Source organism: Pelophylax lessonae (genome assembly GCF_965119305.1).
Source record: "Pelophylax lessonae genome assembly, chromosome: 12".
NCBI lineage: Eukaryota > Metazoa > Chordata > Amphibia > Anura > Ranidae > Pelophylax > Pelophylax lessonae.
Window position 1 is genome coordinate 117,667,740 of NC_138779.1, and position 10,898 is coordinate 117,678,637.

At 43.2% G+C, this 10,898-nt stretch overlaps 1 long non-coding RNA gene across 1 annotated transcript; it reads right to left on the minus strand.

Annotated features, from left to right (window-relative positions):
- Window positions 1–4,284: 4,284 nt before the first annotated feature.
- Window positions 4,285–8,360, minus strand: LOC309568809. Its single transcript, XR_014226053.1, has 3 exons — window positions 8,231–8,360; window positions 8,144–8,185; window positions 4,285–4,441 (listed from the first exon to the last, which is right to left on the minus strand). It is a non-coding gene; the product is annotated as an uncharacterized lncRNA (long non-coding RNA).
- Window positions 8,361–10,898: the final 2,538 nt, after the last annotated feature.

A 10,898-nucleotide genomic window follows, 5' to 3' on the forward strand; every position in this document is an offset into this window, starting at 1 on the left:
TTGGCCTGACTGTTCTGTCTCAGAAAGTACTATGGCCAGAAACAGCCAGACAGTTTTTAGAGGATGAGTAAATCTAAAAGTTAAGTGCTACATATCCTACATGTTTATTCTAATGTAAATGTCATATGAAAGACTATACACAAAGCCAACACAATATTGGGGATGTATGCTTGCCTCCTTCATCGGGGCTACAAACAGCGCAAAGAAATATAAAGAAATGTTGCTTGAAGTGCTGATGAGGGGGACAAGGCTGTAACTCCCAAAATGTATTGATTTTGTTTACAGTCTTTCATTTGATTTTTTACACTAAAACACATTTTTATTTTGACTTTAGTATCGCAGTGTTACACTTTGGTTCTAGATTTTTTCATTCCTACCACAACCCAAGGTAATCTTGGAAATCCTTTGGTGTGTAGAAGTCTCCAGCAAACAGACTCCATATACAGTACCAACACTACCTCCATACTACTGGATGGTAATTAAAAAAAATTCAGGCTTCCAGTGCCATTTTTTCACTCTCCCAGGAATTTCTAGATCATGGCCAGCAATGGCTACCTCGGTATTTCTCTCAGTATATTTCCTTTAAGCTTTTTACTTGATGTTGAATTAACAGGTGCACGATCGCAGAAACAGTTGGTATCCAATGTCGTTTAATAATTTTGTGTGGCTGACAGGATCAACTATACATGCTCACACTATATATGTGACTATTCTTTGTAATTGCATCTGCACAGTCTCCAGAACAAGCCCCTGCATTATGTGTTCTTCATTTTAATGTCTTGATTGGCAGAAACATTCCTAAAATTTCATTGTTCTGGAAATAAGAGCAGATTCTTAGATCTGAGTGATCAAGGACCTCAAAGTGACTGGGCTCATTTGAAATGGGTCTTTGATTGCTTGGGGAGAAAATTACCAGCCATGACCATCAAAGTAAGATAGCACTTTGAGAGCACAGGGGCTAACAAACTAAGCAACACACCTTCTGAAGAGGGTAGGTTCAGATATTAGTTACTGCATGTTGTCATAGAATGAGGGTGAAGTGAGTAGTGATATAGACAAAGAAATTAGTAATTTGCATTAGTTAATCACATACCAGCCATTTCAGGTGCAAGAATATTCAACCAACTCCCTGTTCGGGTAAAGATTTATTGGACATTTACTACCCTGAACAGCATGGACAACAGTGCCAGTGTTTATTTGGTGTCACAATTTCTTGGAGAACAGCTCAATCGAGTCGAAGATAAATTCTAGGTATGGGAATTTTTCCATAGTTACATTGGTCCAGCTTTGACCAATTTAAGTATGTATGCACCAAACCTGTGGCATCCCTGTGGAAACTGGAAAGTTTCTAGTAGGCACCAGTCCTACAGTGATCTCTACTAGCTTCCTGGTCCCTTGCTGAGTGCCTGCCCCTACTGCATTGTGAACAAAGTAGGCTGCTTGCTCGGCTTAGGCACCATTCAGGGAACACTCTACATTTTCTCAATTAATCTAAAGCATTCTCTGATTGGACAGTGCAGAGAGGTGGGATGGTCACCCACATTGTCCAGTCAGAGAACTCTTTGCATTCATTAGGAATATGTAAAGTGTTCTCTGAATGGGCGCATGCCTAGCTGGTGACCTCCTGTGTCCAATGAGCAGCAGTGCAGCCAACCGGCATGGGACCTGAAAGCTAACAGCAATCACTGTAATAGCAGTGCCGACTACAGTGATTTTCAGCTTCACAGGCAACCCACAAGTATGGCACATACATGTTTGCAATGTTCTAAGCTGGACCAATATAAGAATGTAAAATCTTCCATACCTGGGATTCACCTTAAGCAGTGCCGAAGTGTTATGGTATACCAGTGATTCTCAGTTTGTCGAGCGTACCCCCCTTTGGAGGAGATCCCTACAGTACAAAAAGTGCATGCAATGTGTAGGGTTGCCACCCTTCTGGTTCAACCTGGGGCTAATGACACTATATTTATGAAGCCTCTGAATGAGACACTCACAGGTACTTTACCCTTGGTGCTACATAATTACTATGATTCACAGTGATGAGTGCCCCAGGCTCCTGTCCCTCTGATAGTGGAGTGAGCACTTATCAGAGTGGTATACACTTCAATGACTAAACAAGACAGTGCTCTATTATTCCTACCAAACTATGTTTTGTGATGATTCTGGATGCAGTGGAGGTGGATGCCAAAGCTAATAGAGGGACTGTTTCAATTGGGTAAAGCATCTATTCAGATGGTAACCCACCTCTTCATTCCATATTTTCAGTGTGTAGTCCCTAACTTTGCATCATCCAGCTACTTTTGTACAATCTTTTTGTTGACCACTTTTTGGAATTTTTGGATTGGATCTTGTATTTTACCTGTTGTGGCTGTAAAAATCTGACCAGCTCAAAGCTTTGTTTCCAGGTAACAAAGCCACAGACACTGATATTTTTCTTGTTGTTATGCACTCACCACCCATCTGACATCCTAAGCTGCATTCACATGCTGTCAGATGGTAGCAGCAATGTTCCAGACTCTGTAAGTCAGAGAATTAAGGTATTAAGAATTACAATAGCATTTTTGCTCTTCAGTTCATAGCTCCAAATTCGTATTGTTCGTGGAGAATTTATGACTTGTTTTTCCCGTCTGTTATAAACGCAGCATAAGGAGGCTTGTAGCAGCTTACATTGAGTGATGTCACAAGACAGTTTGCCATTTTGTGCCTGCTGCTCAGCCCTTCTAAAAAAAAAATATACAGGGGTGAAGGGGGAATGAAAATTCATCTGCTTCCAAAGGGGATCATGACCGAAAAAAGTTTGAGAACCACTGTGCCATACCAAAAATTATGATGCAAGAATATGTTACCTTGTGCGTATGGTAACTTAGTACTAGGGACTATTTTAATTTGCAAGACAGTTGCTTATTGAAACTGTGCAAAACTGTGTTTTGGAAATTGCATTTTGGCAAATATTACCAAGTAAGAGTGATGGTATAGAATGAAAAATAAGCAGTCCTTTACAGACACAAGTGTGTACACAAAGATTACCGCCATCGGTTTCTCAACAGTAAGCAATAGATTCCTAGTGGTTTCATTTTCAATTGAAATATTATTTTGTGTTTCTGTTGTCTCTTTAATACACGGGTAGATTTAGAAATATACACTAAATAGAAACTGATTAAAAGCAATAAAAAAATAATTTAAAGCAATATTCAAATCAGTATCCTAATAAAATAAAAATGATCTCAGCTACCACAAAGAATCAGCACATGTCTGGAAACAAATGTTGTAATCACAGCTCTTGGCAAGAAAGCCAAAAAGGTGCTGGTGGTTCCAGGTTACAATGTCAGGTATTAATCAATGTAAAAGTAGAGCCTTAATAGGGAAGGCCAGAACCAGCCTAAATATCTTGCCGGCTCCTTCAGATTTCCAGTTTTTCAGTAAAAATAAAAAAGAAAACTGATTAAATCCTCTTTGGTGCATCTGGCCTCCATTTCCTGTCATAATACATACATTAGCATGTATATCAAGGCAAAAAAAAATATATGCAGTACATCTCTGCAATACATGCATATTTATTTGTGTTTTTTTCCTTTAAAAGACCCTGCAAGAACAGAAGTGCATTTAGCTCTTATGCCTTGTTGTGAGCTGACAACAAACAGCATTTTTATGGTTTGATCAGTGTCAGCCCTGCCTTCTTCCCTCTCTGTCTTCCACATGGACACACTTTTTTTATTATTTAAAAGATTTTTTCTCTTGGATCTCTGCCCTGTATGCCCAGGCTTCGGCTACGTTGAGATACGCGGGCTACATTTCCGACCTCTTTGCAATTCGGTGAGGCACAACATAAGAGTGCCCCCTTTCCCCCATTTTATTTGTTTTGACCCTTACATCTTTAGCGGCTGCTAGGCAAGCGAACCCAAACATACATGTCCTCAAAACATTGGTGACACACCACAAACTGTTGCTGTTTGCTGATGACATCCTGATGTGCCTCTCCTCTCCCCACACTTCCCCATCTAACCTCTTTGCTCTTCTAGTGGACTTTGGCTCCATTTCGAATATATATGTCAATAAATCTAAAGCTTCCAGCTGCAATGCTTTTTTGCAGGCTTCTGGCGATCTAGCGGTACCTTCTCTTAAACTTTATTATCTGGTGGCCCAAATATCCTCACCAGCTTACCTACATGCCACCCACGAACAGCCTATCTGTACCTACTGTCAGTACTAGGATCCCTTTAAGACAAAGCAAAACTCACCTGACAGCCTTTGCCTGGAAATTAACAGTGATTGTTCAGCTCACTTGTATCAGCATACCACCAGTGCTCGTGATAGCGTTGTTACCTTGTGCGCGCCTGCTTGACCCAGCTGATATCTGCTCTGAATATATCGTGTTTGAACTGGCTAGTTTTGACCCTGCTTTGCTCGCTTCTGATTCTGTACCGTTTGGACTCTGATCTACCTGTGTATGACCCAGCTTGTCTAGACTATACTTTGCCTGATTCTACTGTAGTGCCAGACCCAGCATTACTACTTGGCTGCCCTGTACCTCTTGTTACATCTGCAGTGGTGAACCACAAGTCCCAGCTAACCTCTACCTTCATCTTCAGTGGTGAATTACAAGTTCTGGCTGACCTGCTCTGCCTAGACCTGCTCATGGTATAGTGCTCATGTTTATTGAACTCTTTGCATAATTAACACATCTGAACTGTTTCCTGCTATCCGCTCATAGCCTGACATTATCACGAGCCATACATTTAAAGGGAAGACTATCATAGATCCTGCGCAAACTCAGTTGTTTGCACAGGAACTTTGCCATTTATCACGTCAAGTCCAGGAAATGGCCACAGAGCACACCTAGGTGCAATCTCCTTTTACTACCACAGCTACAAAAACTCCATCATCTGAATCGAAAATTCCTCTACCTTATCAGTTTTCTGGTGGCTAAGGGGTTTTGCAATTTTAAAAATGGCTGCAAATTATATTTCTAGTTAAAGCCATCCTCGCCTGGCTCTAAAAATCAGAGGGTTCCGATCATTATTTCATTACTACAGGGTGACCCCCAAGCTTGGGCCTTTAACTGGAACCAAACCATCTTGCCCTGCTTACAGTAGATGCCTTCTTTGAAGCCCTCAGGTTGCTATATGATGATTCAGATTGTGCTACTACTGCAGAATCAACCCTGTGTAACTTACAGCAAGGAATTAACACTGCTGAAATGTATTGCTCAGAGTTTCGCAGGTGGGCCCGGATTCTGGTTGGTCCACTTTTCCTACCCAGCCTCACTGGACGAGGCTATATGTCTAGCCATTAGAATTGACTGCTGCCAGCGGGAGAGGAGGCGAGAACTCAATACACCTGTGGCAAATTATGTACCTCCGTTGCCAAATAATTATTGCACCTCCAGTGCCAAGTCTGAAAAAGAACCTATGCAGTTAGGCTCCACCCATTTATCACATACCAACGTAACATGGGACTCTGCTTATATTGTGGCCCCAAGGGTCATATGCTCCGGTCTTGCCCTACATGTCTGGTAAACTCAAGGACCTAGGTGATTGTAGGGAGGTCACCTTAGGTCTGCTTTCATCTCCCCAGGAGGACAATCACATACTATTACTCGCTGTTATTCACTCTTAGATGGAGGCTCATGAACTGCTGGCCTTTGTAGATTTTGGAGCCGCTGGGAATTTTATTGATAAGACTCGGATTACCTCTTTGTCCCTTCATGCTCTAGATTGCCCAGTCAGCCTGATTTCTGTAGATACTAGGCCTCTTTCTCAAGCTCAAGTGCTCCAATCCACTAACCCTTTCCAGTTACAGTTGGGGGCTTTGAATTTGGAGAAGATTTCATGCTTTGTTATTGACTCTCCATCTCCATTTTTTGGCTTCAGAATCACAATCCAGTATTTGTCTGGCGAACAGGAAATATTTTAGCTCGGTCCAATCAGTGTGTAAAAAACTGCATCCAGTACCCTGTTCGATTTGCTGCCTGTCAAGTGGGAGTAGAAAAGATTATGCTTTGTTATAAGGACTTTCAGAACATATTTTCTAAAGGGATTGCTGACGCTTTATCTCCTCATCGCAGTTATGATTGTCCCATTGACCACTTGCCTGACACTAAACCTCTTTAAGGGAGAGTATTTCCACTGTCTGAGCCAGAGAACCTTGCTTTGCAAGAGTATATCCAGGAGAACCTAGCTAAGGGATTCATATGTCCCTCCACTTCCTCCACAGGTGCACGGTGCTTCTTTGTCCCGAAGAAGGATGGGGGACTGAGGCTTTGTGTTGACTACAGGGGTCTAAACAAGATAACTGTTCCCAATAGGTATCCTCTTCCTCTCATCACAGAGTTATTCTCCCAAATCCAGGGGGCCAAAATCTTCTCCAAACATGACTTAAGGGGAGCCTATAATCTAGTGCACCTTTGTGCAGGAGACAAATGGAAGACGGCCTTTAACACCAAAGATGGCCATTATGAATGTCTTGTCATGCCTTTCGGTCTCAGGAATGGGCCAGCTTTCTTTCAGAACTTTATGAATTACATTTTCCGTTGGTTTGCTTAATGCTTGCATACCCAATCTTGAAACACATTGGAGGCACGTCTGCTCGGTATTGGCCCGATTGAGGACTCTCCCTTTGTAAAGCCCGAAAAGTGTTTATTCCATGTCAAACAAGTACTTTTCCTAGGCTACCTGATTTCTGACACAGGCCTCACCATGGATCCAGCCAAGATTCAAGCAATTTTAGACTGGGCACCACCTTCAGACCTGAAGGCAATTCAGCGCTTCCTGGGCTTTGCAAATTTCTATCGGAAATTCAATAAGGACTTTTCCACCATTGCACATCCCATCACCTCTCTCACCAGGAAGGCTCTCGCTAAGTTTGATTAGACTACTGAAGCCCAGGCGGCCTTCACTCAGGGGAAGAAAGCCTTTACCTCTGCACCAATTCTACGCCATCCTGTTCCCAGAGCTGCCTTTTATTGTGGTGGTAGATGCATCTGAGGTAGGGGTGGGGGCACTTTTGTCACAAAAGGATCCTGTAAATGCTGCCATCCACCCTTGTGCCTTCCTGTCCTGTAAATATTCCCCAGCAGAGCGAAATTATGATATAGGCAAAAGAGAACTTCTAACCATAAAGCTAGCTTTAGAGGAATGGAGACATTGGCTGGACGGAGCTTGCTATCTATTAAGAATTCTGACTGACCACAAAAACCTTGAATACATCCGCTCTGCTAAAAGACTGAACTCACGTCAAGCCAGGTGGTCATTGTTCTTCTCCAGATTTGACTTCACAATCTCTTATCTACCAGGGCCAGGGCCTTGTCTCAAAGCTTTTTTTCCAGAGTCTGCTCTTCCGCTTCATCCACAACCGGTTATCTCTGAGGTTAGGATTTTGGCTTTCACCCAGACTGACATCTCTGAGGCCTTGTTACCTGCACAGGCTGAGCCCCCCCCCCCCCCTCCACTCCCTCTGGTATGCTTTTTGTGCCCCTGGCTCTTCGTTTGCAGTTATTGCAGCAGGTACATGCATTGAAACCTACAGCACATCCAGGCTTTAGACAGACCTTTGAGATTATCCCTCGCAATCACCTGTGACCAAAGATTAGGCAGGATGTGTTAGCCTTCGTCAAGGCCTGTGAAGTTTCTAAGCACTCCGGTCTCCTACGTCCTCTTCCGATACCTACCTGTCCCTGCACCCATTTTTCTATGGACTTTATCACTAACTTGCCTTCCCAGGGATGTTCCACGATCTGGGTGGTGGTGGAGAGGTTCAGTAAGATGGCCCACTTTGTTCCACTTCCGAAACTTCCATCGGCTAAAGAACTGGCATCTTTATTCGTTAAACATGTCTTGAGGCTCCATGGGGCACCAATTAACATTGTCTCAGACTGTGGTTTTCAGTTTATAGCCCAGTTTTGGAAGGCCCTTTGCTCTCAGCTGGAGATTAAGTTATTATATTCTTCAGCATATCATCTTGCGATAAATGACCAAACAGAAAGGACTAATAAGACTAGAGAAGATGATACATTGACCAATGATGACGTGGAGTGGGTCAACATCCTTCCGTGGTCGGAGTTTACCTTTAATAATTGTTCCAGCATGTCTACAGGGACCTCTCGTTTCTTCTGTGTTTATGGGTAGCCATTTGGACTCTGATCTACCTGTGTATGACCCAGCTTGTCTAGACTACGCTTTGCCTGATTCTACTGTAGTGCCAGACTCAGCATTACTACTTGGCTGCCCTGTACCTCCTGTTACATCTGCAGTGGTGAACCACAAGCACCAGCTAACCTCTACCTTCATCTGCAGCAGTGAACTACAAGTTCCAGCTGACCTGCTCTGCTTAGACCTGCTCATGGTATCTGCTCTTGTTTATTGAACTCTTTGCATAATCAACACATCTGAACTGTTTCCTTCTATCTGCTCCTAGCCTGACACCTACCTCTCAGAAGCCAACTGCTCTCCCCTCTCTCTACACAACCTGATCTGGACCCACCACTCCTCAAGACCCAACGTTTCAGATCCCTCCTTCCAGCACTCTCTTAGGAAATGGGATTTGGTCAAATACTCTGGTAAACTTATCTGTTCCCACTTCCCATTATCATGGATTCTCAATACCTCATCCTTCACCCCGGCCTACGATAATCCCCTTGCATTCTGATAGTGGCAGTCGAAGGGACTCACATAGATCTATGAGTTATGTTGTCTAAACTGCAGAAAAAGTCCTTCGCCCACATCTGTGAACACTTGGACTTGCTGGAGGGAGAGCGCTTCCATTATGCCCAAATAAAGCGTTACCTTTCTGACCCATTCATCCAGTCACGCACCACACCAAAACTCCCCAACACCTGACTTAATTTGAAAACTGCTGTAGGAACGGTCCAGTAATGGAAAGGCCTAGTGTCCACTCTTTACGTATTGCTTATGGACTCCCTGGGTCCTAACAAGAAAATTAACAATTGGGAAAAGATTTTAGGCACCACTCGACACATGGGACTGGAACGCCATCTGGATGGCCTCCTTTAAATGCTTGCTTAATGTGTTTGCCCAGGAAAACACTTATAAACTAATATCCTGCTGGCCTATGACCCCTAATCATCTGTCTAAATTTGTCCCTAACATCCTTCTGCGCCTTCAGGGCTGTACTGACTGGAGTACCTTACTGCATATCTGGTGGACCTGTCACCTGCCCCATGGCCACCCATTTCTAGATATGGGTCTATAACATGCTCCATTCGGTCTTGGACATTAAACTTACTCGAGACCTATGGGAGGCCCTACTGCATAAGCCGCTTCCCACACCTAAATAGATGGGGTTTGTATTCTGAGCAACTCGGCAGACCCTGGCCAGAGCCTTGAGACAGCCAGTGCTACATTAAAAACTAACCTCCATACTAATGATACTCATGCAAACTATCTCACGGTCTGGGGCCCCTGATTGTATTATACTGAGCATTTGAGTGTTGACCGCTCCATTCTGTACTTGTGACCACCAGCCATGAGCTAACTGATTGATGCTGGACCCCACAGGACACGACCCTTCCTCCTACCTGGCTTGCCCTTTTCCTCTCTCATTACTCTACCTTTCCCTCCTCCCTACCTAGCTCTGCATTACTCTGCCTACGAAACCTTGCTAAATGGATAGTTTATAGGCTCCCTCTTTCCCGTTTCCCCGTTCCTCTGGCAGTGGACTTCTCATGGGTTTACTAATCTCTCGTTATTGTGTTATTCAGTATACTTATGAACCTTCCCATGGGAAGCCTTGTCAACCTTTGTACTTGCACTCTCTCTGATCCAAACTGTTAGGAGCTTTGCTCCCTTTGGTGTCATACACTCTTTTGCTCAAGTATCTGTTCTGAATGTTGCTCCACTGTATTCAAAAACTTCAATAAAAATCTTTGTAAAACTAAAAGATTTTTTCTGCTGCAAAGCAGCCTAGGCGAAATTATGTTTCCTCCCCCCTCTAACCCCCAAGACCAGATTCTTAACGTGCGCAGACATGCTACAGAGCCAGATTATGGAAGCAGTAAAAACTTTGCCATCTTTGTTCAACTGCAGGAAATCTGCGCAGATGCGCTGAAGTCCTCTGCTAAGACCCAAATGCCGGGTGGAACCCTTTGGCACATCTGCGCACATGACATAATAGCAGAGTTGGATGGGGGAACAGAGCCATCCAAAATGTGACTGGAGTTCCTCTTTAACCAATCTCCCTCTCAGATCTATACATCATAAAGGCTAATCATTTTGTAGTCCATAATAAGAACGAGGACGGCTAAGTAGATTCTATGAGATAACACAGGAAGCATGCAGAGGACACAGGAGAGCCCTGAATTTCTGACACAAACCACAGATTTTTTGCACATATAAAACAGATATAACTCAATGCTTTCAATTGTATATATTTAACAGGCCAAAAGAGAACAAATATGAGAAGTTCATTGTTAGGGAACACATACTTTAACTGTGAAGAGATTACATGCAGATATAAAAGACACTAACAAATGCAGTTCTGTATATATTATTACATCAATAAATATATTTTTTAAATGCAAGCAGTGTAAATACCTGAATTTTACTTTCATATCAACTTTTAAAATCCACTGTAAAGCATAGTTTAGAATGGGAGAGGGAGAAGCAACACAAGAAACCAGTCAGGTGGGCAGCAGTGCTCATGTGCCAACAAGGAACATGCTGATAGGAGTGCTGATAGGAGGAGAGAACAGAGTATCAGAGAGATAAGCTCATCAGTGTGCTGCTTATCTTCTCACTGCCCTGTACAGGCTAAAGTAGGAACAAGGATTGCTGGCTAGCAGGCAAGTTTTCCATAAAATGGAAGTATGCTGTGCATAGTGCAGGTTATGACAAAAGCTCCCTCTTGTAGCCTGCAAATTAGTTCTGCTTAAACTGCAGCAGAGA